The sequence below is a fragment of the Ambystoma mexicanum genome, unplaced genomic scaffold (assembly GCF_040938575.1).
Source record: "Ambystoma mexicanum isolate Mex_15411 unplaced genomic scaffold, UKY_AmexF1_1 Mex_scaf89, whole genome shotgun sequence".
Classification (NCBI taxonomy): domain Eukaryota; kingdom Metazoa; phylum Chordata; class Amphibia; order Caudata; family Ambystomatidae; genus Ambystoma; species Ambystoma mexicanum.
The window spans coordinates 81,814-109,097 of record NW_027182509.1 but is presented as its reverse complement, the minus strand read 5'-3'; the positions used below and the strand labels follow the sequence as shown (position 1 = coordinate 109,097).

At 51.3% G+C, this 27,284-nt stretch overlaps 20 non-coding genes across 20 annotated transcripts; 13 read left to right on the top strand and 7 right to left on the bottom strand.

Annotated features, from left to right (window-relative positions):
* Positions 1-100: 100 nt before the first annotated feature.
* TRNAD-GUC (transfer RNA aspartic acid (anticodon GUC)) lies at positions 101-172 on the bottom strand. The gene has a single exon. It is a non-coding gene; the product is annotated as a tRNA-Asp (tRNA).
* Positions 173-1,568: 1,396 nt separating this feature from the next.
* TRNAD-GUC (transfer RNA aspartic acid (anticodon GUC)) lies at positions 1,569-1,640 on the bottom strand. The gene has a single exon. It is a non-coding gene; the product is annotated as a tRNA-Asp (tRNA).
* A 540-nt stretch (positions 1,641-2,180) lies between these two features.
* Positions 2,181-2,262, top strand: TRNAL-AAG (transfer RNA leucine (anticodon AAG)). The gene has a single exon. It is a non-coding gene; the product is annotated as a tRNA-Leu (tRNA).
* A 1,381-nt stretch (positions 2,263-3,643) lies between these two features.
* Positions 3,644-3,725, top strand: TRNAL-AAG (transfer RNA leucine (anticodon AAG)). The gene has a single exon. It is a non-coding gene; the product is annotated as a tRNA-Leu (tRNA).
* Positions 3,726-4,499: 774 nt separating this feature from the next.
* Positions 4,500-4,571, bottom strand: TRNAD-GUC (transfer RNA aspartic acid (anticodon GUC)). The gene has a single exon. It is a non-coding gene; the product is annotated as a tRNA-Asp (tRNA).
* Positions 4,572-5,111: 540 nt separating this feature from the next.
* On the top strand, positions 5,112-5,193 carry TRNAL-AAG (transfer RNA leucine (anticodon AAG)). The gene has a single exon. It is a non-coding gene; the product is annotated as a tRNA-Leu (tRNA).
* Positions 5,194-5,967: 774 nt separating this feature from the next.
* TRNAD-GUC (transfer RNA aspartic acid (anticodon GUC)) lies at positions 5,968-6,039 on the bottom strand. Its single transcript has one exon. It is a non-coding gene; the product is annotated as a tRNA-Asp (tRNA).
* A 540-nt stretch (positions 6,040-6,579) lies between these two features.
* On the top strand, positions 6,580-6,661 carry TRNAL-AAG (transfer RNA leucine (anticodon AAG)). The gene has a single exon. It is a non-coding gene; the product is annotated as a tRNA-Leu (tRNA).
* Positions 6,662-9,510: 2,849 nt separating this feature from the next.
* TRNAL-AAG (transfer RNA leucine (anticodon AAG)) lies at positions 9,511-9,592 on the top strand. Its single transcript has one exon. It is a non-coding gene; the product is annotated as a tRNA-Leu (tRNA).
* Positions 9,593-10,968: 1,376 nt separating this feature from the next.
* Positions 10,969-11,050, top strand: TRNAL-AAG (transfer RNA leucine (anticodon AAG)). Its single transcript has one exon. It is a non-coding gene; the product is annotated as a tRNA-Leu (tRNA).
* A 1,381-nt stretch (positions 11,051-12,431) lies between these two features.
* On the top strand, positions 12,432-12,513 carry TRNAL-AAG (transfer RNA leucine (anticodon AAG)). The gene has a single exon. It is a non-coding gene; the product is annotated as a tRNA-Leu (tRNA).
* Positions 12,514-13,287: 774 nt separating this feature from the next.
* On the bottom strand, positions 13,288-13,359 carry TRNAD-GUC (transfer RNA aspartic acid (anticodon GUC)). The gene has a single exon. It is a non-coding gene; the product is annotated as a tRNA-Asp (tRNA).
* A 540-nt stretch (positions 13,360-13,899) lies between these two features.
* On the top strand, positions 13,900-13,981 carry TRNAL-AAG (transfer RNA leucine (anticodon AAG)). Its single transcript has one exon. It is a non-coding gene; the product is annotated as a tRNA-Leu (tRNA).
* Positions 13,982-14,755: 774 nt separating this feature from the next.
* On the bottom strand, positions 14,756-14,827 carry TRNAD-GUC (transfer RNA aspartic acid (anticodon GUC)). Its single transcript has one exon. It is a non-coding gene; the product is annotated as a tRNA-Asp (tRNA).
* A 540-nt stretch (positions 14,828-15,367) lies between these two features.
* Positions 15,368-15,449, top strand: TRNAL-AAG (transfer RNA leucine (anticodon AAG)). Its single transcript has one exon. It is a non-coding gene; the product is annotated as a tRNA-Leu (tRNA).
* Positions 15,450-17,691: 2,242 nt separating this feature from the next.
* On the bottom strand, positions 17,692-17,763 carry TRNAD-GUC (transfer RNA aspartic acid (anticodon GUC)). Its single transcript has one exon. It is a non-coding gene; the product is annotated as a tRNA-Asp (tRNA).
* A 540-nt stretch (positions 17,764-18,303) lies between these two features.
* On the top strand, positions 18,304-18,385 carry TRNAL-AAG (transfer RNA leucine (anticodon AAG)). The gene has a single exon. It is a non-coding gene; the product is annotated as a tRNA-Leu (tRNA).
* Positions 18,386-22,659: 4,274 nt separating this feature from the next.
* On the top strand, positions 22,660-22,741 carry TRNAL-AAG (transfer RNA leucine (anticodon AAG)). Its single transcript has one exon. It is a non-coding gene; the product is annotated as a tRNA-Leu (tRNA).
* A 1,371-nt stretch (positions 22,742-24,112) lies between these two features.
* On the top strand, positions 24,113-24,194 carry TRNAL-AAG (transfer RNA leucine (anticodon AAG)). The gene has a single exon. It is a non-coding gene; the product is annotated as a tRNA-Leu (tRNA).
* Positions 24,195-27,038: 2,844 nt separating this feature from the next.
* On the top strand, positions 27,039-27,120 carry TRNAL-AAG (transfer RNA leucine (anticodon AAG)). The gene has a single exon. It is a non-coding gene; the product is annotated as a tRNA-Leu (tRNA).
* The last annotated feature ends 164 nt before the right edge of the window (positions 27,121-27,284 follow it).

Genomic DNA, 27,284 nt, shown 5'->3' with positions numbered 1-27,284 from the left:
TTCTTAAAGAGTCAGTTCTTGGCACCCATTCCCTACTTGACTCAGCCTAATCTTCAAGAATATTTGTCAAGAACTAAAAAAAATCCAGAAAAGGTTTAACCTCCCCGTCGGGGAATTGAACCCCGGTCTCCCGCGTGACAGGCGGGGATACTGACCACTATACTAACGAGGAGACGTGAGGGCATGAAATGAACAGCTGCTGATGTCTGCACAGCATCCAGCGACCACCTAGATGGCCTAGGGGGTCTCATTTTCCCCCGTCAAACGGCTTGCCCGAGCTAAGGCTAATTTCTTTCTTTTTATCGGCACCAGGCTTAAAACTCAGTTTAAGGCGATAGTTCCGGGCTATGTTTGACTCCAGAGTTGAATCTGTCATCCCGCATTTCCTCAGCAAATCAAGCTACCCATCTCAAGTCTCATGAGCTGAGGACGGCAAAGTCCCTGTGGGCTTAGGACAGTCAAAGAAACCCCTGGGCTGCATGCTAAGCCCCTTTTCGGCTTCACTTTCCGAATCCTGCCCTAGCTTGCGATTAGTTTTTTTCTCACTTCTTGCCCCCATCTCCCACCTTGCCTCATGGTCTCCCCTCCTCTGCGCACCTGACAGTTTGCCTGCCCTTCCACTGCCTGTCTCCAGACTTTCCAAGGAGAAAAGGCAAAGCACTAAAGCGGGCCGGGCAACGGGTCAAGTTCCGCTTTCGGCGACTAGGAGGGAGGTAGCGTGGCCGAGCGGTCTAAGGTGCTGGATTAAGGCTCCAGTCTCTTCGGAGGCGTGGGTTCAAATCCCACCGCTGCCACTTTTCCTGGCCTTGCATTTTAAAGAAGAACGTAACGTTGACCTCTTCCTTCATTAGTGCCACCTCTGTCGCAATGAGCAAGCGGATGGTATGCCACACCCTGCAGGAAAAAGGTTTCGCTTCTGACGTCTTGCTTTTCTGGACATCCAGTCTCAAGTTTCCCATCTGGAACGGCGCTCCCTGCTGCTTTGTGAAGGCTTGCTGCAAGAGCCTTCGAAACCCAGGAGCTCTTGCGTTGAGCTGTGACGCGTCCTGGGAAGACCTCCCGTTGCAGCGGAATGAGCCCCACTTCCAGGGCGTGCTGGTAGCAAATTTCCCACAGCCCACAGGGAGCAAACGATGCCAGGTGTGATGTATCACCAGGAGAGGCTGAGATGAGAGTAAGGGTTCACGCGTGTGCCCGGACCGAGGTTAATGATGGGATTAGAGCTAGGGTTAGATGCAGGGAAAGAGTGAGAGTTATAATTAGGGATAAAGCTAACAGGTGATCATTACTCGTCATGTAACATGATACAAAGGGTCAGAAGAGGAACTGATTCAGGGTTACAATTTGGACTTCGCAGACAACAGGAGCACTAAATGGTGCTGAGGGGGACTCAATAAAGTGGACCGGCCGCCTAATGTAAGCAATTGTGCACAAATATTGTACGATGACTAGCGTTGCCGGTGCTTTTTTCTTAAAGAGTCAGTTCTTGGCACCCATTCCCTACTTGACTCAGCCTAATCTTCAAGAATATTTGTCAAGAACTAAAAAAAATCCAGAAAAGGTTTAACCTCCCCGTCGGGGAATTGAACCCCGGTCTCCCGCGTGACAGGCGGGGATACTGACCACTATACTAACGAGGAGACGTGAGGGCATGAAATGAACAGCTGCTGATGTCTGCACAGCATCCAGCGACCACCTAGATGGCCTAGGGGGTCTCATTTTCCCCCGTCAAACGGCTTGCCCGATCTAAGGCTAATTTCTTTCTTTTTATCGGCACCAGGCTTAAAACTCAGTTTAAGGCGATAGTTCCGGGCTATGTTTGACTCCAGAGTTGAATCTGTCATCCCGCATTTCCTCAGCAAATCAAGCTACCCATCTCAAGTCTCATGAGCTGAGGACGGCAAAGTCCCTGTGGGCTTAGGACAGTCAAAGAAACCCCTGGGCTGCATGCTAAGCCCCTTTTCGGCTTCACTTTCCGAATCCTGCCCTAGCTTGCGATTAGTTTTTTCCTCACTTCTTGCCCCCATCTCCCACCTTGCCTCATGGTCTCCCCTCCTCTGCGCACCTGACAGTTTGCCTGCCCTTCCACTGCCTGTCTCCAGACTTTCCAAGGAGAAAAGGCAAAGCACTAAAGCGGGCCGGGCAACGGGTCAAGTTCCGCTTTCGGGGACTAGCAGGGAGGTAGCGTGGCCGAGCGGTCTAAGGCGCTGGATTAAGGCTCCAGTCTCTTCGGAGGCGTGGGTTCAAATCCCACCGCTGCCACTTTTCCTGGCCTTGCATTTTAAAGAAGAACGTAACGTTGACCTCTTCCTTCATTAGTGCCACCTCTGTCGCAATGAGCAAGCGGATGGTATGCCACACCCTGCAGGAAAAAGGTTTCGCTTCTGACGTCTTGCTTTTCTGGACATCCAGTCTCAAGTTTCCCATCTGGAACGGCGCTCCCTGCTGCTTTGTGAAGGCTTGCTGCAAGAGCCTTCGAAACCCAGGAGCTCTTGCGTTGAGCTGTGACGCGTCCTGGGAAGACCTCCCGTTGCAGCGGAATGAGCCCCACTTCCAGGGCGTGCTGGTAGCAAATTTCCCACAGCCCACAGGGAGCAAACGATCCCAGGTGTGATGTATCACCAGGAGAGGCTGAGATGAGAGTAAGGGTTCACGCGTGTGCCCGGACCGAGGTTAATGATGGGATTAGAGCTAGGGTTAGATGCAGGGAAAGAGTGAGAGTTATAATTAGGGATAAAGCTAACAGGTGATCATTACTCGTCATGTAACATGATACAAAGGGTCAGAAGAGGAACTGATTCAGGGTTACAATTTGGACTTCGCAGACAACAGGAGCACTAAATGGTGCTGAGGGGGACTCAATAAAGTGGACCGGCCGCCTAATGTAAGCAATTGTGCACAAATATTGTACGATGACTAGCGTTGCCGGTGCTTTTTTCTTAAAGAGTCAGTTCTTGGCACCCATTCCCTACTTGACTCAGCCTAATCTTCAAGAATATTTGTCAAGAACTAAAAAAAATCCAGAAAAGGTTTAACCTCCCCGTCGGGGAACCCCGGTCTCCCGCGTGACAGGCGGGGATACTGACCACTATACTAACGAGGAGACGTGAGGGCATGAAATGAACAGCTGCTGATGTCTGCACAGCATCCAGCGACCACCTAGATGGCCTAGGGGGTCTCATTTTCCCCCGTCAAACGGCTTGCCCGATCTAAGGCTAATTTCTTTCTTTTTATCGGCACCAGGCTTAAAACTCAGTTTAAGGCGATAGTTCCGGGCTATGTTTGACTCCAGAGTTGAATCTGTCATCCCGCATTTCCTCAGCAAATCAAGCTACCCATCTCAAGTCTCATGAGCTGAGGACGGCAAAGTCCCTGTGGGCTTAGGACAGTCAAAGAAACCCCTGGGCTGCATGCTAAGCCCCTTTTCGGCTTCACTTTCCGAATCCTGCCCTAGCTTGCGATTAGTTTTTTTCTCACTTCTTGCCCCCATCTCCCACCTTGCCTCATGGTCTCCCCTCCTCTGCGCACCTGACAGTTTGCCTGCCCTTCCACTGCCTGTCTCCAGACTTTCCAAGGAGAAAAGGCAAAGCACTAAAGCGGGCCGGGCAACGGGTCAAGTTCCGCTTTCGGCGACTAGCAGGGAGGTAGCGTGGCCGAGCGGTCTAAGGCGCTGGATTAAGGCTCCAGTCTCTTCGGAGGCGTGGGTTCAAATCCCACCGCTGCCACTTTTCCTGGCCTTGCATTTTAAAGAAGAACGTAACGTTGACCTCTTCCTTCATTAGTGCCACCTCTGTCGCAATGAGCAAGCGGATGGTATGCCACACCCTGCAGGAAAAAGGTTTCGCTTCTGACGTCTTGCTTTTCTGGACATCCAGTCTCAAGTTTCCCATCTGGAACGGCGCTCCCTGCTGCTTTGTGAAGGCTTGCTGCAAGAGCCTTCGAAACCCAGGAGCTCTTGCGTTGAGCTGTGACGCGTCCTGGGAAGACCTCCCGTTGCAGCGGAATGAGCCCCACTTCCAGGGCGTGCTGGTAGCAAATTTCCCACAGCCCACAGGGAGCAAACGATCCCAGGTGTGATGTATCACCAGGAGAGGCTGAGATGAGAGTAAGGGTTCACGCGTGTGCCCGGACCGAGGTTAATGATGGGATTAGAGCTAGGGTTAGATGCAGGGAAAGAGTGAGAGTTATAATTAGGGATAAAGCTAACAGGTGATCATTACTCGTCATGTAACATGATACAAAGGGTCAGAAGAGGAACTGATTCAGGGTTACAATTTGGACTTCGCAGACAACAGGAGCACTAAATGGTGCTGAGGGGGACTCAATAAAGTGGACCGGCCGCCTAATGTAAGCAATTGTGCACAAATATTGTACGATGACTAGCGTTGCCGGTGCTTTTTTCTTAAAGAGTCAGTTCTTGGCACCCATTCCCTACTTGACTCAGCCTAATCTTCAAGAATATTTGTCAAGAACTAAAAAAAATCCAGAAAAGGTTTAACCTCCCCGTCGGGGAATTGAACCCCGGTCTCCCGCGTGACAGGCGGGGATACTGACCACTATACTAACGAGGAGACGTGAGGGCATGAAATGAACAGCTGCTGATGTCTGCACAGCATCCAGCGACCACCTAGATGGCCTAGGGGGTCTCATTTTCCCCCGTCAAACGGCTTGCCCGAGCTAAGGCTAATTTCTTTCTTTTTATCGGCACCAGGCTTAAAACTCAGTTTAAGGCGATAGTTCCGGGCTATGTTTGACTCCAGAGTTGAATCTGTCATCCCGCATTTCCTCAGCAAATCAAGCTACCCATCTCAAGTCTCATGAGCTGAGGACGGCAAAGTCCCTGTGGGCTTAGGACAGTCAAAGAAACCCCTGGGCTGCATGCTAAGCCCCTTTTCGGCTTCACTTTCCGAATCCTGCCCTAGCTTGCGATTAGTTTTTTTCTCACTTCTTGCCCCCATCTCCCACCTTGCCTCATGGTCTCCCCTCCTCTGCGCACCTGACAGTTTGCCTGCCCTTCCACTGCCTGTCTCCAGACTTTCCAAGGAGAAAAGGCAAAGCACTAAAGCGGGCCGGGCAACGGGTCAAGTTCCGCTTTCGGCGACTAGCAGGGAGGTAGCGTGGCCGAGCGGTCTAAGGCGCTGGATTAAGGCTCCAGTCTCTTCGGAGGCGTGGGTTCAAATCCCACCGCTGCCACTTTTCCTGGCCTTGCATTTTAAAGAAGAACGTAACGTTGACCTCTTCCTTCATTAGTGCCACCTCTGTCGCAATGAGCAAGCGGATGGTATGCCACACCCTGCAGGAAAAAGGTTTCGCTTCTGACGTCTTGCTTTTCTGGACATCCAGTCTCAAGTTTCCCATCTGGAACGGCGCTCCCTGCTGCTTTGTGAAGACTTGCTGCAAGAGCCTTCGAAACCCAGGAGCTCTTGCGTTGAGCTGTGACGCGTCCTGGGAAGACCTCCCGTTGCAGCGGAATGAGCCCCACTTCCAGGGCGTGCTGGTAGCAAATTTCCCACAGCCCACAGGGAGCAAACGATCCCAGGTGTGATGTATCACCAGGAGAGGCTGAGATGAGAGTAAGGGTTCACGCGTGTGCCCGGACCGAGGTTAATGATGGGATTAGAGCTAGGGTTAGATGCAGGGAAAGAGTGAGAGTTATAATTAGGGATAAAGCTAACAGGTGATCATTACTCGTCATGTAACATGATACAAAGGGTCAGAAGAGGAACTGATTCAGGGTTACAATTTGGACTTCGCAGACAACAGGAGCACTAAATGGTGCTGAGGGGGACTCAATAAAGTGGACCGGCCGCCTAATGTAAGCAATTGTGCACAAATATTGTACGATGACTAGCGTTGCCGGTGCTTTTTTCTTAAAGAGTCAGTTCTTGGCACCCATTCCCTACTTGACTCAGCCTAATCTTCAAGAATATTTGTCAAGAACTAAAAAAAATCCAGAAAAGGTTTAACCTCCCCGTCGGGGAATTGAACCCCGGTCTCCCGCGTGACAGGCGGGGATACTGACCACTATACTAACGAGGAGACGTGAGGGCATGAAATGAACAGCTGCTGATGTCTGCACAGCATCCAGCGACCACCTAGATGGCCTAGGGGGTCTCATTTTCCCCCGTCAAACGGCTTGCCCGATCTAAGGCTAATTTCTTTCTTTTTATCGGCACCAGGCTTAAAACTCAGTTTAAGGCGATAGTTCCGGGCTATGTTTGACTCCAGAGTTGAATCTGTCATCCCGCATTTCCTCAGCAAATCAAGCTACCCATCTCAAGTCTCATGAGCTGAGGACGGCAAAGTCCCTGTGGGCTTAGGACAGTCAAAGAAACCCCTGGGCTGCATGCTAAGCCCCTTTTCGGCTTCACTTTCCGAATCCTGCCCTAGCTTGCGATTAGTTTTTTTCTCACTTCTTGCCCCCATCTCCCACCTTGCCTCATGGTCTCCCCTCCTCTGCGCACCTGACAGTTTGCCTGCCCTTCCACTGCCTGTCTCCAGACTTTCCAAGGAGAAAAGGCAAAGCACTAAAGCGGGCCGGGCAACGGGTCAAGTTCCGCTTTCGGCGACTAGCAGGGAGGTAGCGTGGCCGAGCGGTCTAAGGCGCTGGATTAAGGCTCCAGTCTCTTCGGAGGCGTGGGTTCAAATCCCACCGCTGCCACTTTTCCTGGCCTTGCATTTTAAAGAAGAACGTAACGTTGACCTCTTCCTTCATTAGTGCCACCTCTGTCGCAATGAGCAAGCGGATGGTATGCCACACCCTGCAGGAAAAAGGTTTCGCTTCTGACGTCTTGCTTTTCTGGACATCCAGTCTCAAGTTTCCCATCTGGAACGGCGCTCCCTGCTGCTTTGTGAAGACTTGCTGCAAGAGCCTTCGAAACCCAGGAGCTCTTGCGTTGAGCTGTGACGCGTCCTGGGAAGACCTCCCGTTGCAGCGGAATGAGCCCCACTTCCAGGGCGTGCTGGTAGCAAATTTCCCACAGCCCACAGGGAGCAAACGATCCCAGGTGTGATGTATCACCAGGAGAGGCTGAGATGAGAGTAAGGGTTCACGCGTGTGCCCGGACCGAGGTTAATGATGGGATTAGAGCTAGGGTTAGATGCAGGGAAAGAGTGAGAGTTATAATTAGGGATAAAGCTAACAGGTGATCATTACTCGTCATGTAACATGATACAAAGGGTCAGAAGAGGAACTGATTCAGGGTTACAATTTGGACTTCGCAGACAACAGGAGCACTAAATGGTGCTGAGGGGGACTCAATAAAGTGGACCGGCCGCCTAATGTAAGCAATTGTGCACAAATATTGTACGATGACTAGCGTTGCCGGTGCTTTTTTCTTAAAGAGTCAGTTCTTGGCACCCATTCCCTACTTGACTCAGCCTAATCTTCAAGAATATTTGTCAAGAACTAAAAAAAATCCAGAAAAGGTTTAACCTCCCCGTCAGGGAATTGAACCCCGGTCTCCCGCGTGACAGGCGGGGATACTGACCACTATACTAACGAGGAGACGTGAGGGCATGAAATGAACAGCTGCTGATGTCTGCACAGCATCCAGCGACCACCTAGATGGCCTAGGGGGTCTCATTTTCCCCCGTCAAACGGCTTGCCCGATCTAAGGCTAATTTCTTTCTTTTTATCGGCACCAGGCTTAAAACTCAGTTTAAGGCGATAGTTCCGGGCTATGTTTGACTCCAGAGTTGAATCTGTCATCCCGCATTTCCTCAGCAAATCAAGCTACCCATCTCAAGTCTCATGAGCTGAGGACGGCAAAGTCCCTGTGGGCTTAGGACAGTCAAAGAAACCCCTGGGCTGCATGCTAAGCCCCTTTTCGGCTTCACTTTCCGAATCCTGCCCTAGCTTGCGATTAGTTTTTTTCTCACTTCTTGCCCCCAACTCCCACCTTGCCTCATGGTCTCCCCTCCTCTGCGCACCTGACAGTTTGCCTGCCCTTCCACTGCCTGTCTCCAGACTTTCCAAGGAGAAAAGGCAAAGCACTAAAGCGGGCCGGGCAACGGGTCAAGTTCCGCTTTCGGCGACTAGCAGGGAGGTAGCGTGGCCGAGCGGTCTAAGGTGCTGGATTAAGGCTCCAGTCTCTTCGGAGGCGTGGGTTCAAATCCCACCGCTGCCACTTTTCCTGGCCTTGCATTTTAAAGAAGAACGTAACGTTGACCTCTTCCTTCATTAGTGCCAGCTCTGTCGCAATGAGCAAGCGGATGGTATGCCACACCCTGCAGGAAAAAGGTTTCGCTTCTGACGTCTTGCTTTTCTGGACATCCAGTCTCAAGTTTCCCATCTGGAACGGCGCTCCCTGCTGCTTTGTGAAGGCTTGCTGCAAGAGCCTTCGAAACCCAGGAGCTCTTGCGTTGAGCTGTGACGCGTCCTGGGAAGACCTCCCGTTGCAGCGGAATGAGCCCCACTTCCAGGGCGTGCTGGTAGCAAATTTCCCACAGCCCACAGGGAGCAAACGATCCCAGGTGTGATGTATCACCAGGAGAGGCTGAGATGAGAGTAAGGGTTCACGCGTGTGCCCGGACCGAGGTTAATGATGGGATTAGAGCTAGGGTTAGATGCAGGGAAAGAGTGAGAGTTATAATTAGGGATAAAGCTAACAGGTGATCATTACTCGTCATGTAACATGATACAAAGGGTCAGAAGAGGAACTGATTCAGGGTTACAATTTGGACTTCGCAGACAACAGGAGCACTAAATGGTGCTGAGGGGGACTCAATAAAGTGGACCGGCCGCCTAATGTAAGCAATTGTGCACAAATATTGTACGATGACTAGCGTTGCCGGTGCTTTTTTCTTAAAGAGTCAGTTCTTGGCACCCATTCCCTACTTGACTCAGCCTAATCTTCAAGAATATTTGTCAAGAACTAAAAAAAATCCAGAAAAGGTTTAACCTCCCCGTCGGGGAACCCCGGTCTCCCGCGTGACAGGCGGGGATACTGACCACTATACTAACGAGGAGACGTGAGGGCATGAAATGAACAGCTGCTGATGTCTGCACAGCATCCAGCGACCACCTAGATGGCCTAGGGGGTCTCATTTTCCCCCGTCAAACGGCTTGCCCGATCTAAGGCTAATTTCTTTCTTTTTATCGGCACCAGGCTTAAAACTCAGTTTAAGGCGATAGTTCCGGGCTATGTTTGACTCCAGAGTTGAATCTGTCATCCCGCATTTCCTCAGCAAATCAAGCTACCCATCTCAAGTCTCATGAGCTGAGGACGGCAAAGTCCCTGTGGGCTTAGGACAGTCAAAGAAACCCCTGGGCTGCATGCTAAGCCCCTTTTCGGCTTCACTTTCCGAATCCTGCCCTAGCTTGCGATTAGTTTTTTTCTCACTTCTTGCCCCCATCTCCCACCTTGCCTCATGGTCTCCCCTCCTCTGCGCACCTGACAGTTTGCCTGCCCTTCCACTGCCTGTCTCCAGACTTTCCAAGGAGAAAAGGCAAAGCACTAAAGCGGGCCGGGCAACGGGTCAAGTTCCGCTTTCGGCGACTAGCAGGGAGGTAGCGTGGCCGAGCGGTCTAAGGCGCTGGATTAAGGCTCCAGTCTCTTCGGAGGCGTGGGTTCAAATCCCACCGCTGCCACTTATCCTGGCCTTGCATTTTAAAGAAGAACGTAACGTTGACCTCTTCCTTCATTAGTGCCACCTCTGTCGCAATGAGCAAGCGGATGGTATGCCACACCCTGCAGGAAAAAGGTTTCGCTTCTGACGTCTTGCTTTTCTGGACATCCAGTCTCAAGTTTCCCATCTGGAACGGCGCTCCCTGCTGCTTTGTGAAGGCTTGCTGCAAGAGCCTTCGAAACCCAGGAGCTCTTGCGTTGAGCTGTGACGCGTCCTGGGAAGACCTCCCGTTGCAGCGGAATGAGCCCCACTTCCAGGGCGTGCTGGTAGCAAATTTCCCACAGCCCACAGGGAGCAAACGATCCCAGGTGTGATGTATCACCAGGAGAGGCTGAGATGAGAGTAAGGGTTCACGCGTGTGCCCGGACCGAGGTTAATGATGGGATTAGAGCTAGGGTTAGATGCAGGGAAAGAGTGAGAGTTATAATTAGGGATAAAGCTAACAGGTGATCATTACTCGTCATGTAACATGATACAAAGGGTCAGAAGAGGAACTGATTCAGGGTTACAATTTGGACTTCGCAGACAACAGGAGCACTAAATGGTGCTGAGGGGGACTCAATAAAGTGGACCGGCCGCCTAATGTAAGCAATTGTGCACAAATATTGTACGATGACTAGCGTTGCCGGTGCTTTTTTCTTAAAGAGTCAGTTCTTGGCACCCATTCCCTACTTGACTCAGCCTAATCTTCAAGAATATTTGTCAAGAACTAAAAAAAATCCAGAAAAGGTTTAACCTCCCCGTCGGGCCGGTCTCCCGCGTGACAGGCGGGGATACTGACCACTATACTAACGAGGAGACGTGAGGGCATGAAATGAACAGCTGCTGATGTCTGCACAGCATCCAGCGACCACCTAGATGGCCTAGGGGGTCTCATTTTCCCCCGTCAAACGGCTTGCCCGATCTAAGGCTAATTTCTTTCTTTTTATCGGCACCAGGCTTAAAACTCAGTTTAAGGCGATAGTTCCGGGCTATGTTTGACTCCAGAGTTGAATCTGTCATCCCGCATTTCCTCAGCAAATCAAGCTACCCATCTCAAGTCTCATGAGCTGAGGACGGCAAAGTCCCTGTGGGCTTAGGACAGTCAAAGAAACCCCTGGGCTGCATGCTAAGCCCCTTTTCGGCTTCACTTTCCGAATCCTGCCCTAGCTTGCGATTAGTTTTTTTCTCACTTCTTGCCCCCATCTCCCACCTTGCCTCATGGTCTCCCCTCCTCTGCGCACCTGACAGTTTGCCTGCCCTTCCACTGCCTGTCTCCAGACTTTCCAAGGAGAAAAGGCAAAGCACTAAAGCGGGCCGGGCAACGGGTCAAGTTCCGCTTTCGGGGACTAGCAGGGAGGTAGCGTGGCCGAGCGGTCTAAGGCGCTGGATTAAGGCTCCAGTCTCTTCGGAGGCGTGGGTTCAAATCCCACCGCTGCCACTTTTCCTGGCCTTGCATTTTAAAGAAGAACGTAACGTTGACCTCTTCCTTCATTAGTGCCACCTCTGTCGCAATGAGCAAGCGGATGGTATGCCACACCCTGCAGGAAAAAGGTTTCGCTTCTGACGTCTTGCTTTTCTGGACATCCAGTCTCAAGTTTCCCATCTGGAACGGCGCTCCCTGCTGCTTTGTGAAGGCTTGCTGCAAGAGCCTTCGAAACCCAGGAGCTCTTGCGTTGAGCTGTGACGCGTCCTGGGAAGACCTCCCGTTGCAGCGGAATGAGCCCCACTTCCAGGGCGTGCTGGTAGCAAATTTCCCACAGCCCACAGGGAGCAAACGATCCCAGGTGTGATGTATCACCAGGAGAGGCTGAGATGAGAGTAAGGGTTCACGCGTGTGCCCGGACCGAGGTTAATGATGGGATTAGAGCTAGGGTTAGATGCAGGGAAAGAGTGAGAGTTATAATTAGGGATAAAGCTAACAGGTGATCATTACTCGTCATGTAACATGATACAAAGGGTCAGAAGAGGAACTGATTCAGGGTTACAATTTGGACTTCGCAGACAACAGGAGCACTAAATGGTGCTGAGGGGGACTCAATAAAGTGGACCGGCCGCCTAATGTAAGCAATTGTGCACAAATATTGTACGATGACTAGCGTTGCCGGTGCTTTTTTCTTAAAGAGTCAGTTCTTGGCACCCATTCCCTACTTGACTCAGCCTAATCTTCAAGAATATTTGTCAAGAACTAAAAAAAATCCAGAAAAGGTTTAACCTCCCCGTCGGGGAACCCCGGTCTCCCGCGTGACAGGCGGGGATACTGACCACTATACTAACGAGGAGACGTGAGGGCATGAAATGAACAGCTGCTGATGTCTGCACAGCATCCAGCGACCACCTAGATGGCCTAGGGGGTCTCATTTTCCCCCGTCAAACGGCTTGCCCGATCTAAGGCTAATTTCTTTCTTTTTATCGGCACCAGGCTTAAAACTCAGTTTAAGGCGATAGTTCCGGGCTATGTTTGACTCCAGAGTTGAATCTGTCATCCCGCATTTCCTCAGCAAATCAAGCTACCCATCTCAAGTCTCATGAGCTGAGGACGGCAAAGTCCCTGTGGGCTTAGGACAGTCAAAGAAACCCCTGGGCTGCATGCTAAGCCCCTTTTCGGCTTCACTTTCCGAATCCTGCCCTAGCTTGCGATTAGTTTTTTTCTCACTTCTTGCCCCCATCTCCCACCTTGCCTCATGGTCTCCCCTCCTCTGCGCACCTGACAGTTTGCCTGCCCTTCCACTGCCTGTCTCCAGACTTTCCAAGGAGAAAAGGCAAAGCACTAAAGCGGGCCGGGCAACGGGTCAAGTTCCGCTTTCGGCGACTAGCAGGGAGGTAGCGTGGCCGAGCGGTCTAAGGCGCTGGATTAAGGCTCCAGTCTCTTCGGAGGCGTGGGTTCAAATCCCACCGCTGCCACTTTTCCTGGCCTTGCATTTTAAAGAAGAACGTAACGTTGACCTCTTCCTTCATTAGTGCCACCTCTGTCGCAATGAGCAAGCGGATGGTATGCCACACCCTGCAGGAAAAAGGTTTCGCTTCTGACGTCTTGCTTTTCTGGACATCCAGTCTCAAGTTTCCCATCTGGAACGGCGCTCCCTGCTGCTTTGTGAAGGCTTGCTGCAAGAGCCTTCGAAACCCAGGAGCTCTTGCGTTGAGCTGTGACGCGTCCTGGGAAGACCTCCCGTTGCAGCGGAATGAGCCCCACTTCCAGGGCGTGCTGGTAGCAAATTTCCCACAGCCCACAGGGAGCAAACGATCCCAGGTGTGATGTATCACCAGGAGAGGCTGAGATGAGAGTAAGGGTTCACGCGTGTGCCCGGACCGAGGTTAATGATGGGATTAGAGCTAGGGTTAGATGCAGGGAAAGAGTGAGAGTTATAATTAGGGATAAAGCTAACAGGTGATCATTACTCGTCATGTAACATGATACAAAGGGTCAGAAGAGGAACTGATTCAGGGTTACAATTTGGACTTCGCAGACAACAGGAGCACTAAATGGTGCTGAGGGGGACTCAATAAAGTGGACCGGCCGCCTAATGTAAGCAATTGTGCACAAATATTGTACGATGACTAGCGTTGCCGGTGCTTTTTTCTTAAAGAGTCAGTTCTTGGCACCCATTCCCTACTTGACTCAGCCTAATCTTCAAGAATATTTGTCAAGAACTAAAAAAAATCCAGAAAAGGTTTAACCTCCCCGTCGGGGAATTGAACCCCGGTCTCCCGCGTGACAGGCGGGGATACTGACCACTATACTAACGAGGAGACGTGAGGGCATGAAATGAACAGCTGCTGATGTCTGCACAGCATCCAGCGACCACCTAGATGGCCTAGGGGGTCTCATTTTCCCCCGTCAAACGGCTTGCCCGAGCTAAGGCTAATTTCTTTCTTTTTATCGGCACCAGGCTTAAAACTCAGTTTAAGGCGATAGTTCCGGGCTATGTTTGACTCCAGAGTTGAATCTGTCATCCCGCATTTCCTCAGCAAATCAAGCTACCCATCTCAAGTCTCATGAGCTGAGGACGGCAAAGTCCCTGTGGGCTTAGGACAGTCAAAGAAACCCCTGGGCTGCATGCTAAGCCCCTTTTCGGCTTCACTTTCCGAATCCTGCCCTAGCTTGCGATTAGTTTTTTTCTCACTTCTTGCCCCCATCTCCCACCTTGCCTCATGGTCTCCCCTCCTCTGCGCACCTGACAGTTTGCCTGCCCTTCCACTGCCTGTCTCCAGACTTTCCAAGGAGAAAAGGCAAAGCACTAAAGCGGGCCGGGCAACGGGTCAAGTTCCGCTTTCGGCGACTAGCAGGGAGGTAGCGTGGCCGAGCGGTCTAAGGCGCTGGATTAAGGCTCCAGTCTCTTCGGAGGCGTGGGTTCAAATCCCACCGCTGCCACTTTTCCTGGCCTTGCATTTTAAAGAAGAACGTAACGTTGACCTCTTCCTTCATTAGTGCCACCTCTGTCGCAATGAGCAAGCGGATGGTATGCCACACCCTGCAGGAAAAAGGTTTCGCTTCTGACGTCTTGCTTTTCTGGACATCCAGTCTCAAGTTTCCCATCTGGAACGGCGCTCCCTGCTGCTTTGTGAAGACTTGCTGCAAGAGCCTTCGAAACCCAGGAGCTCTTGCGTTGAGCTGTGACGCGTCCTGGGAAGACCTCCCGTTGCAGCGGAATGAGCCCCACTTCCAGGGCGTGCTGGTAGCAAATTTCCCACAGCCCACAGGGAGCAAACGATCCCAGGTGTGATGTATCACCAGGAGAGGCTGAGATGAGAGTAAGGGTTCACGCGTGTGCCCGGACCGAGGTTAATGATGGGATTAGAGCTAGGGTTAGATGCAGGGAAAGAGTGAGAGTTATAATTAGGGATAAAGCTAACAGGTGATCATTACTCGTCATGTAACATGATACAAAGGGTCAGAAGAGGAACTGATTCAGGGTTACAATTTGGACTTCGCAGACAACAGGAGCACTAAATGGTGCTGAGGGGGACTCAATAAAGTGGACCGGCCGCCTAATGTAAGCAATTGTGCACAAATATTGTACGATGACTAGCGTTGCCGGTGCTTTTTTCTTAAAGAGTCAGTTCTTGGCACCCATTCCCTACTTGACTCAGCCTAATCTTCAAGAATATTTGTCAAGAACTAAAAAAAATCCAGAAAAGGTTTAACCTCCCCGTCGGGGAATTGAACCCCGGTCTCCCGCGTGACAGGCGGGGATACTGACCACTATACTAACGAGGAGACGTGAGGGCATGAAATGAACAGCTGCTGATGTCTGCACAGCATCCAGCGACCACCTAGATGGCCTAGGGGGTCTCATTTTCCCCCGTCAAACGGCTTGCCCGATCTAAGGCTAATTTCTTTCTTTTTATCGGCACCAGGCTTAAAACTCAGTTTAAGGCGATAGTTCCGGGCTATGTTTGACTCCAGAGTTGAATCTGTCATCCCGCATTTCCTCAGCAAATCAAGCTACCCATCTCAAGTCTCATGAGCTGAGGACGGCAAAGTCCCTGTGGGCTTAGGACAGTCAAAGAAACCCCTGGGCTGCATGCTAAGCCCCTTTTCGGCTTCACTTTCCGAATCCTGCCCTAGCTTGCGATTAGTTTTTTTCTCACTTCTTGCCCCCATCTCCCACCTTGCCTCATGGTCTCCCCTCCTCTGCGCACCTGACAGTTTGCCTGCCCTTCCACTGCCTGTCTCCAGACTTTCCAAGGAGAAAAGGCAAAGCACTAAAGCGGGCCGGGCAACGGGTCAAGTTCCGCTTTCGGCGACTAGCAGGGAGGTAGCGTGGCCGAGCGGTCTAAGGCGCTGGATTAAGGCTCCAGTCTCTTCGGAGGCGTGGGTTCAAATCCCACCGCTGCCACTTTTCCTGGCCTTGCATTTTAAAGAAGAACGTAACGTTGACCTCTTCCTTCATTAGTGCCACCTCTGTCGCAATGAGCAAGCGGATGGTATGCCACACCCTGCAGGAAAAAGGTTTCGCTTCTGACGTCTTGCTTTTCTGGACATCCAGTCTCAAGTTTCCCATCTGGAACGGCGCTCCCTGCTGCTTTGTGAAGACTTGCTGCAAGAGCCTTCGAAACCCAGGAGCTCTTGCGTTGAGCTGTGACGCGTCCTGGGAAGACCTCCCGTTGCAGCGGAATGAGCCCCACTTCCAGGGCGTGCTGGTAGCAAATTTCCCACAGCCCACAGGGAGCAAACGATCCCAGGTGTGATGTATCACCAGGAGAGGCTGAGATGAGAGTAAGGGTTCACGCGTGTGCCCGGACCGAGGTTAATGATGGGATTAGAGCTAGGGTTAGATGCAGGGAAAGAGTGAGAGTTATAATTAGGGATAAAGCTAACAGGTGATCATTACTCGTCATGTAACATGATACAAAGGGTCAGAAGAGGAACTGATTCAGGGTTACAATTTGGACTTCGCAGACAACAGGAGCACTAAATGGTGCTGAGGGGGACTCAATAAAGTGGACCGGCCGCCTAATGTAAGCAATTGTGCACAAATATTGTACGATGACTAGCGTTGCCGGTGCTTTTTTCTTAAAGAGTCAGTTCTTGGCACCCATTCCCTACTTGACTCAGCCTAATCTTCAAGAATATTTGTCAAGAACTAAAAAAAATCCAGAAAAGGTTTAACCTCCCCGTCAGGGAATTGAACCCCGGTCTCCCGCGTGACAGGCGGGGATACTGACCACTATACTAACGAGGAGACGTGAGGGCATGAAATGAACAGCTGCTGATGTCTGCACAGCATCCAGCGACCACCTAGATGGCCTAGGGGGTCTCATTTTCCCCCGTCAAACGGCTTGCCCGATCTAAGGCTAATTTCTTTCTTTTTATCGGCACCAGGCTTAAAACTCAGTTTAAGGCGATAGTTCCGGGCTATGTTTGACTCCAGAGTTGAATCTGTCATCCCGCATTTCCTCAGCAAATCAAGCTACCCATCTCAAGTCTCATGAGCTGAGGACGGCAAAGTCCCTGTGGGCTTAGGACAGTCAAAGAAACCCCTGGGCTGCATGCTAAGCCCCTTTTCGGCTTCACTTTCCGAATCCTGCCCTAGCTTGCGATTAGTTTTTTTCTCACTTCTTGCCCCCAACTCCCACCTTGCCTCATGGTCTCCCCTCCTCTGCGCACCTGACAGTTTGCCTGCCCTTCCACTGCCTGTCTCCAGACTTTCCAAGGAGAAAAGGCAAAGCACTAAAGCGGGCCGGGCAACGGGTCAAGTTCCGCTTTCGGCGACTAGCAGGGAGGTAGCGTGGCCGAGCGGTCTAAGGTGCTGGATTAAGGCTCCAGTCTCTTCGGAGGCGTGGGTTCAAATCCCACCGCTGCCACTTTTCCTGGCCTTGCATTTTAAAGAAGAACGTAACGTTGACCTCTTCCTTCATTAGTGCCAGCTCTGTCGCAATGAGCAAGCGGATGGTATGCCACACCCTGCAGGAAAAAGGTTTCGCTTCTGACGTCTTGCTTTTCTGGACATCCAGTCTCAAGTTTCCCATCTGGAACGGCGCTCCCTGCTGCTTTGTGAAGGCTTGCTGCAAGAGCCTTCGAAACCCAGGAGCTCTTGCGTTGAGCTGTGACGCGTCCTGGGAAGACCTCCCGTTGCAGCGGAATGAGCCCCACTTCCAGGGCGTGCTGGTAGCAAATTTCCCACAGCCCACAGGGAGCAAACGATCCCAGGTGTGATGTATCACCAGGAGAGGCTGAGATGAGAGTAAGGGTTCACGCGTGTGCCCGGACCGAGGTTAATGATGGGATTAGAGCTAGGGTTAGATGCAGGGAAAGAGTGAGAGTTATAATTAGGGATAAAGCTAACAGGTGATCATTACTCGTCATGTAACATGATACAAAGGGTCAGAAGAGGAACTGATTCAGGGTTACAATTTGGACTTCGCAGACAACAGGAGCACTAAATGGTGCTGAGGGGGACTCAATAAAGTGGACCGGCCGCCTAATGTAAGCAATTGTGCACAAATATTGTACGATGACTAGCGTTGCCGGTGCTTTTTTCTTAAAGAGTCAGTTCTTGGCACCCATTCCCTACTTGACTCAGCCTAATCTTCAAGAATATTTGTCAAGAACTAAAAAAAATCCAGAAAAGGTTTAACCTCCCCGTCGGGGAATTGAACCCCGGTCTCCCGCGTGACAGGCGGGGATACTGACCACTATACTAACGAGGAGACGTGAGGGCATGAAATGAACAGCTGCTGATGTCTGCACAGCATCCAGCGACCACCTAGATGGCCTAGGGGGTCTCATTTTCCCCCGTCAAACGGCTTGCCCGATCTAAGGCTAATTTCTTTCTTTTTATCGGCACCAGGCTTAAAACTCAGTTTAAGGCGATAGTTCCGGGCTATGTTTGACTCCAGAGTTGAATCTGTCATCCCGCATTTCCTCAGCAAATCAAGCTACCCATCTCAAGTCTCATGAGCTGAGGACGGCAAAGTCCCTGTGGGCTTAGGACAGTCAAAGAAACCCCTGGGCTGCATGCTAAGCCCCTTTTCGGCTTCACTTTCCGAATCCTGCCCTAGCTTGCGATTAGTTTTTTTCTCACTTCTTGCCCCCATCTCCCACCTTGCCTCATGGTCTCCCCTCCTCTGCGCACCTGACAGTTTGCCTGCCCTTCCACTGCCTGTCTCCAGACTTTCCAAGGAGAAAAGGCAAAGCACTAAAGCGGGCCGGGCAACGGGTCAAGTTCCGCTTTCGGCAACTAGCAGGGAGGTAGCGTGGCCGAGCGGTCTAAGGCGCTGGATTAAGGCTCCAGTCTCTTCGGAGGCGTGGGTTCAAATCCCACCGCTGCCACTTTTCCTGGCCTTGCATTTTAAAGAAGAACGTAACGTTGACCTCTTCCTTCATTAGTGCCACCTCTGTCGCAATGAGCAAGCGGATGGTATGCCACACCCTGCAGGAAAAAGGTTTCGCTTCTGACGTCTTGCTTTTCTGGACATCCAGTCTCAAGTTTCCCATCTGGAACGGCGCTCCCTGCTGCTTTGTGAAGGCTTGCTGCAAGAGCCTTCGAAACCCAGGAGCTCTTGCGTTGAGCTGTGACGCGTCCTGGGAAGACCTCCCGTTGCAGCGGAATGAGCCCCACTTCCAGGGCGTGCTGGTAGCAAATTTCCCACAGCCCACAGGGAGCAAACGATCCCAGGTGTGATGTATCACCAGGAGAGGCTGAGATGAGAGTAAGGGTTCACGCGTGTGCCCGGACCGAGGTTAATGATGGGATTAGAGCTAGGGTTAGATGCAGGGAAAGAGTGAGAGTTATAATTAGGGATAAAGCTAACAGGTGATCATTACTCGTCATGTAACATGATACAAAGGGTCAGAAGAGGAACTGATTCAGGGTTACAATTTGGACTTCGCAGACAACAGGAGCACTAAATGGTGCTGAGGGGGACTCAATAAAGTGGACCGGCCGCCTAATGTAAGCAATTGTGCACAAATATTGTACGATGACTAGCGTTGCCGGTGCTTTTTTCTTAAAGAGTCAGTTCTTGGCACCCATTCCCTACTTGACTCAGCCTAATCTTCAAGAATATTTGTCAAGAACTAAAAAAAATCCAGAAAAGGTTTAACCTCCCCGGTCTCCCGCGTGACAGGCGGGGATACTGACCACTATACTAACGAGGAGACGTGAGGGCATGAAATGAACAGCTGCTGATGTCTGCACAGCATCCAGCGACCACCTAGATGGCCTAGGGGGTCTCATTTTCCCCCGTCAAACGGCTTGCCCGATCTAAGGCTAATTTCTTTCTTTTTATCGGCACCAGGCTTAAAACTCAGTTTAAGGCGATAGTTCCGGGCTATGTTTGACTCCAGAGTTGAATCTGTCATCCCGCATTTCCTCAGCAAATCAAGCTACCCATCTCAAGTCTCATGAGCTGAGGACGGCAAAGTCCCTGTGGGCTTAGGACAGTCAAAGAAACCCCTGGGCTGCATGCTAAGCCCCTTTTCGGCTTCACTTTCCGAATCCTGCCCTAGCTTGCGATTAGTTTTTTTCTCACTTCTTGCCCCCAACTCCCACCTTGCCTCATGGTCTCCCCTCCTCTGCGCACCTGACAGTTTGCCTGCCCTTCCACTGCCTGTCTCCAGACTTTCCAAGGAGAAAAGGCAAAGCACTAAAGCGGGCCGGGCAACGGGTCAAGTTCCGCTTTCGGCGACTAGCAGGGAGGTAGCGTGGCCGAGCGGTCTAAGGTGCTGGATTAAGGCTCCAGTCTCTTCGGAGGCGTGGGTTCAAATCCCACCGCTGCCACTTTTCCTGGCCTTGCATTTTAAAGAAGAACGTAACGTTGACCTCTTCCTTCATTAGTGCCAGCTCTGTCGCAATGAGCAAGCGGATGGTATGCCACACCCTGCAGGAAAAAGGTTTCGCTTCTGACGTCTTGCTTTTCTGGACATCCAGTCTCAAGTTTCCCATCTGGAACGGCGCTCCCTGCTGCTTTGTGAAGGCTTGCTGCAAGAGCCTTCGAAACCCAGGAGCTCTTGCGTTGAGCTGTGACGCGTCCTGGGAAGACCTCCCGTTGCAGCGGAATGAGCCCCACTTCCAGGGCGTGCTGGTAGCAAATTTCCCACAGCCCACAGGCAGCAAACGATCCCAGGTGTGATGTATCACCAGGAGAGGCTGAGATGAGAGTAAGGGTTCACGCGTGTGCCCGGACCGAGGTTAATGATGGGATTAGAGCTAGGGTTAGATGCAGGGAAAGAGTGAGAGTTATAATTAGGGATAAAGCTAACAGGTGATCATTACTCGTCATGTAACATGATACAAAGGGTCAGAAGAGGAACTGATTCAGGGTTACAATTTGGACTTCGCAGACAACAGGAGCACTAAATGGTGCTGAGGGGGACTCAATAAAGTGGAACGGCCGCCTAATGTAAGCAATTGTGCACAAATATTGTACGATGACTAGCGTTGCCGGTGCTTTTTTCTTAAAGAGTCAGTTCTTGGCACCCATTCCCTACTTGACTCAGCCTAATCTTCAAGAATATTTGTCAAGAACTAAAAAAAATCCAGAAAAGGTTTAACCTCCCCGGTCTCCCGCGTGACAGGCGGGGATACTGACCACTATACTAACGAGGAGACGTGAGGGCATGAAATGAACAGCTGCTGATGTCTGCACAGCATCCAGCGACCACCTAGATGGCCTAGGGGGTCTCATTTTCCCCCGTCAAACGGCTTGCCCGATCTAAGGCTAATTTCTTTCTTTTTATCGGCACCAGGCTTAAAACTCAGTTTAAGGCGATAGTTCCGGGCTATGTTTGACTCCAGAGTTGAATCTGTCATCCCGCATTTCCTGAGCAAATCAAGCTACCCATCTCAAGTCTCATGAGCTGAGGACGGCAAAGTCCCTGTGGGCTTAGGACAGTCAAAGAAACCCCTGGGCTGCATGCTAAGCCCCTTTTCGGCTTCACTTTCCGAATCCTGCCCTAGCTTGCGATTAGTTTTTTTCTCACTTCTTGCCCCCAACTCCCACCTTGCCTCATGGTCTCCCCTCCTCTGCGCACCTGACAGTTTGCCTGCCCTTCCACTGCCTGTCTCCAGACTTTCCAAGGAGAAAAGGCAAAGCACTAAAGCGGGCCGGGCAACGGGTCAAGTTCCGCTTTCGGCGACTAGCAGGGAGGTAGCGTGGCCGAGCGGTCTAAGGTGCTGGATTAAGGCTCCAGTCTCTTCGGAGGCGTGGGTTCAAATCCCACCGCTGCCACTTTTCCTGGACTTGCATTTTAAAGAAGAACGTAACGTTGACCTCTTCCTTCATTAGTGCCAGCTCTGTCGCAATGAGCAAGCGGATGGTATGCCACACCCTGCAGGAAAAAGGTTTCGCTTCTGACGTCTTGCTTTTCTGGACATCCAGTCTCAAGTTTCCCATCTGGAACGGCGCTCCCTGCTGCTTTGTGAAGGCTTGCTGCAAGAGCCTTCGAAACCCAGGAGCTCTTGCGTTGAGCTGTGACGCGTCCTGGGAAGACCTCCCGTTGCAGCGGAATGAGCCCCACTTCCAGGGCGTGCTGGTAGCAAATTTCCCACAGCCCACAGGGAGCAAACGATCCCAGGTGTGATGTATCACCAGGAGAGGCTGAGATGAGAGTAAGGGTTCACGCGTGTGCCCGGACCGAGGTTAATGATGGGATTAGAGCTAGGGTTAGATGCAGGGAAAGAGTGAGAGTTATAATTAGGGATAAAGCTAACAGGTGATCATTACTCGTCATGTAACATGATACAAAGGGTCAGAAGAGGAACTGATTCAGGGTTACAATTTGGACTTCGCAGACAACAGGAGCACTAAATGGTGCTGAGGGGGACTCAATAAAGTGGACCGGCCGCCTAATGTAAGCAATTGTGCACAAATATTGTACGATGACTAGCGTTGCCGGTGCTTTTTTCTTAAAGAGTCAGTTCTTGGCACCCATTCCCTACTTGACTCAGCCTAATCTTCAAGAATATTTGTCAAGAACTAAAAAAAATCCAGAAAAGGTTTAACCTCCCCGTCGGGGATCTCCCGCGTGACAGGCGGGGATACTGACCACTATACTAACGAGGAGACGTGAGGGCATGAAATGAACAGCTGCTGATGTCTGCACAGCATCCAGCGACCACCTAGATGGCCTAGGGGGTCTCATTTTCCCCCGTCAAACGGCTTGCCCGATCTAAGGCTAATTTCTTTCTTTTTATCGGCACCAGGCTTAAAACTCAGTTTAAGGCGATAGTTCCGGGCTATGTTTGACTCCAGAGTTGAATCTGTCATCCCGCATTTCCTCAGCAAATCAAGCTACCCATCTCAAGTCTCATGAGCTGAGGACGGCAAAGTCCCTGTGGGCTTAGGACAGTCAAAGAAACCCCTGGGCTGCATGCTAAGCCCCTTTTCGGCTTCACTTTCCGAATCCTGCCCTAGCTTGCGATTAGTTTTTTTCTCACTTCTTGCCCCCATCTCCCACCTTGCCTCATGGTCTCCCCTCCTCTGCGCACCTGACAGTTTGCCTGCCCTTCCACTGCCTGTCTCCAGACTTTCCAAGGAGAAAAGGCAAAGCACTAAAGCGGGCCGGGCAACGGGTCAAGTTCCGCTTTCGGCGACTAGCAGGGAGGTAGCGTGGCCGAGCGGTCTAAGGCGCTGGATTAAGGCTCCAGTCTCTTCGGAGGCGTGGGTTCAAATCCCACCGCTGCCACTTTTCCTGGCCTTGCATTTTAAAGAAGAACGTAACGTTGACCTCTTCCTTCATTAGTGCCACCTCTGTCGCAATGAGCAAGCGGATGGTATGCCACACCCTGCAGGAAAAAGGTTTTGCTTCTGACGTCTTGCTTTTCTGGACATCCAGTCTCAAGTTTCCCATCTGGAACGGCGCTCCCTGCTGCTTTGTGAAGGCTTGCTGCAAGAGCCTTCGAAACCCAGGAGCTCTTGCGTTGAGCTGTGACGCGTCCTGGGAAGACCTCCCGTTGCAGCGGAATGAGCCCCACTTCCAGGGCGTGCTGGTAGCAAATTTCCCACAGCCCACAGGGAGCAAACGATCCCAGGTGTGATGTATCACCAGGAGAGGCTGAGATGAGAGTAAGGGTTCACGCGTGTGCCCGGACCGAGGTTAATGATGGGATTAGAGCTAGGGTTAGATGCAGGGAAAGAGTGAGAGTTATAATTAGGGATAAAGCTAACAGGTGATCATTACTCGTCATGTAACATGATACAAAGGGTCAGAAGAGGAACTGATTCAGGGTTACAATTTGGACTTCGCAGACAACAGGAGCACTAAATGGTGCTGAGGGGGACTCAATAAAGTGGACCGGCCGCCTAATGTAAGCAATTGTGCACAAATATTGTACGATGACTAGCGTTGCCGGTGCTTTTTTCTTAAAGAGTCAGTTCTTGGCACCCATTCCCTACTTGACTCAGCCTAATCTTCAAGAATATTTGTCAAGAACTAAAAAAAATCCAGAAAAGGTTTAACCTCCCCATCGGGGAATTGAACCCACAGGCGGGGATACTGACCACTATACTAACGAGGAGACGTGAGGGCATGAAATGAACAGCTGCTGATGTCTGCACAGCATCCAGGACCACCTAGATGGCCTAGGGGGTCTCATTTTCCCCCGTCAAACGGCTTGCCCGATCTAAGGCTAATTTCTTTCTTTTTATCGGCACCAGGCTTAAAACTCAGTTTAAGGCGATAGTTCCGGGCTATGTTTGACTCCAGAGTTGAATCTGTCATCCCGCATTTCCTCAGCAAATCAAGCTACCCATCTCAAGTCTCATGAGCTGAGGACGGCAAAGTCCCTGTGGGCTTAGGACAGTCAAAGAAACCCCTGGGCTGCATGCTAAGCCCCTTTTCGGCTTCACTTTCCGAATCCTGCCCTAGCTTGCGATTAGTTTTTTCCTCACTTCTTGCCCCCATCTCCCACCTTGCCTCATGGTCTCCCCTCCTCTGCGCACCTGACAGTTTGCCTGCCCTTCCACTGCCTGTCTCCAGACTTTCCAAGGAGAAAAGGCAAAGCACTAAAGCGGGCCGGGCAACGGGTCAAGTTCCGCTTTCGGCGACTAGCAGGGAGGTAGCGTGGCCGAGCGGTCTAAGGCGCTGGATTAAGGCTCCAGTCTCTTCGGAGGCGTGGGTTCAAATCCCACCGCTGCCACTTTTCCTGGCCTTGCATTTTAAAGAAGAACGTAACGTTGACCTCTTCCTTCATTAGTGCCACCTCTGTCGCAATGAGCAAGCGGATGGTATGCCACACCCTGCAGGAAAAAGGTTTCGCTTCTGACGTCTTGCTTTTCTGGACATCCAGTCTCAAGTTTCCCATCTGGAACGGCGCTCCCTGCTGCTTTGTGAAGACTTGCTGCAAGAGCCTTCGAAACCCAGGAGCTCTTGCGTTGAGCTGTGACGCGTCCTGGGAAGACCTCCCGTTGCAGCGGAATGAGCCCCACTTCCAGGGCGTGCTGGTAGCAAATTTCCCACAGCCCACAGGGAGCAAACGATCCCAGGTGTGATGTATCACCAGGAGAGGCTGAGATGAGAGTAAGGGTTCACGCGTGTGCCCGGACCGAGGTTAATGATGGGATTAGAGCTAGGGTTAGATGCAGGGAAAGAGTGAGAGTTATAATTAGGGATAAAGCTAACAGGTGATCATTACTCGTCATGTAACATGATACAAAGGGTCAGAAGAGGAACTGATTCAGGGTTACAATTTGGACTTCGCAGACAACAGGAGCACTAAATGGTGCTGAGGGGGACTCAATAAAGTGGACCGGCCGCCTAATGTAAGCAATTGTGCACAAATATTGTACGATGACTAGCGTTGCCGGTGCTTTTTTCTTAAAGAGTCAGTTCTTGGCACCCATTCCCTACTTGACTCAGCCTAATCTTCAAGAATATTTGTCAAGAACTAAAAAAAATCCAGAAAAGGTTTAACCTCCCCGTCGGGGAACCCCGGTCTCCCGCGTGACAGGCGGGGATACTGACCACTATACTAACGAGGAGACGTGAGGGCATGAAATGAACAGCTGCTGATGTCTGCACAGCATCCAGCGACCACCTAGATGGCCTAGGGGGTCTCATTTTCCCCCGTCAAACGGCTTGCCCGATCTAAGGCTAATTTCTTTCTTTTTATCGGCACCAGGCTTAAAACTCAGTTTAAGGCGATAGTTCCGGGCTATGTTTGACTCCAGAGTTGAATCTGTCATCCCGCATTTCCTCAGCAAATCAAGCTACCCATCTCAAGTCTCATGAGCTGAGGACGGCAAAGTCCCTGTGGGCTTAGGACAGTCAAAGAAACCCCTGGGCTGCATGCTAAGCCCCTTTTCGGCTTCACTTTCCGAATCCTGCCCTAGCTTGCGATTAGTTTTTTTCTCACTTCTTGCCCCCATCTCCCACCTTGCCTCATGGTCTCCCCTCCTCTGCGCACCTGACAGTTTGCCTGCCCTTCCACTGCCTGTCTCCAGACTTTCCAAGGAGAAAAGGCAAAGCACTAAAGCGGGCCGGGCAACGGGTCAAGTTCCGCTTTTGGCGACTAGCAGGGAGGTAGCGTGGCCGAGCGGTCTAAGGTGCTGGATTAAGGCTCCAGTCTCTTCGGAGGCGTGGGTTCAAATCCCACCGCTGCCACTTTTCCTGGCCTTGCATTTTAAAGAAGAACGTAACGTTGACCTCTTCCTTCATTAGTGCCACCTCTGTCGCAATGAGCAAGCGGATGGTATGCCACACCCTGCAGGAAAAAGGTTTCGCTTCTGACGTCTTGCTTTTCTGGACATCCAGTCTCAAGTTTCCCATCTGGAACGGCGCTCCCTGCTGCTTTGTGAAGGCTTGCTGCAAGAGCCTTCGAAACCCAGGAGCTCTTGCGTTGAGCTGTGACGCGTCCTGGGAAGACCTCCCGTTGCAGCGGAATGAGCCCCACTTCCAGGGCGTGCTGGTAGCAAATTTCCCACAGCCCACAGGGAGCAAACGATCCCAGGTGTGATGTATCACCAGGAGAGGCTGAGATGAGAGTAAGGGTTCACGCGTGTGCCCGGACCGAGGTTAATGATGGGATTAGAGCTAGGGTTAGATGCAGGGAAAGAGTGAGAGTTATAATTAGGGATAAAGCTAACAGGTGATCATTACTCGTCATGTAACATGATACAAAGGGTCAGAAGAGGAACTGATTCAGGGTTACAATTTGGACTTCGCAGACAACAGGAGCACTAAATGGTGCTGAGGGGGACTCAATAAAGTGGACCGGCCGCCTAATGTAAGCAATTGTGCACAAATATTGTACGATGACTAGCGTTGCCGGTGCTTTTTTCTTAAAGAGTCAGTTCTTGGCACCCATTCCCTACTTGACTCAGCCTAATCTTCAAGAATATTTGTCAAGAACTAAAAAAAATCCAGAAAAGGTTTAACCTCCCCGTCGGGGAACCCCGGTCTCCCGCGTGACAGGCGGGGATACTGACCACTATACTAACGAGGAGACGTGAGGGCATGAAATGAACAGCTGCTGATGTCTGCACAGCATCCAGCGACCACCTAGATGGCCTAGGGGGTCTCATTTTCCCCCGTCAAACGGCTTGCCCGATCTAAGGCTAATTTCTTTCTTTTTATCGGCACCAGGCTTAAAACTCAGTTTAAGGCGATAGTTCCGGGCTATGTTTGACTCCAGAGTTGAATCTGTCATCCCGCATTTCCTCAGCAAATCAAGCTACCCATCTCAAGTCTCATGAGCTGAGGACGGCAAAGTCCCTGTGGGCTTAGGACAGTCAAAGAAACCCCTGGGCTGCATGCTAAGCCCCTTTTCGGCTTCACTTTCCGAATCCTGCCCTAGCTTGCGATTAGTTTTTTTCTCACTTCTTGCCCCCATCTCCCACCTTGCCTCATGGTCTCCCCTCCTCTGCGCACCTGACAGTTTGCCTGCCCTTCCACTGCCTGTCTCCAGACTTTCCAAGGAGAAAAGGCAAAGCACTAAAGCGGGCCGGGCAACGGGTCAAGTTCCGCTTTCGGCGACTAGCAGGGAGGTAGCGTGGCCGAGCGGTCTAAGGCGCTGGATTAAGGCTCCAGTCTCTTCGGAGGCGTGGGTTCAAATCCCACCGCTGCCACTTTTCCTGGCCTTGCATTTTAAAGAAGAACGTAACGTTGACCTCTTCCTTCATTAGTGCCACCTCTGTCGCAATGAGCAAGCGGATGGTATGCCACACCCTGCAGGAAAAAGGTTTCGCTTCTGACGTCTTGCTTTTCTGGACATCCAGTCTCAAGTTTCCCA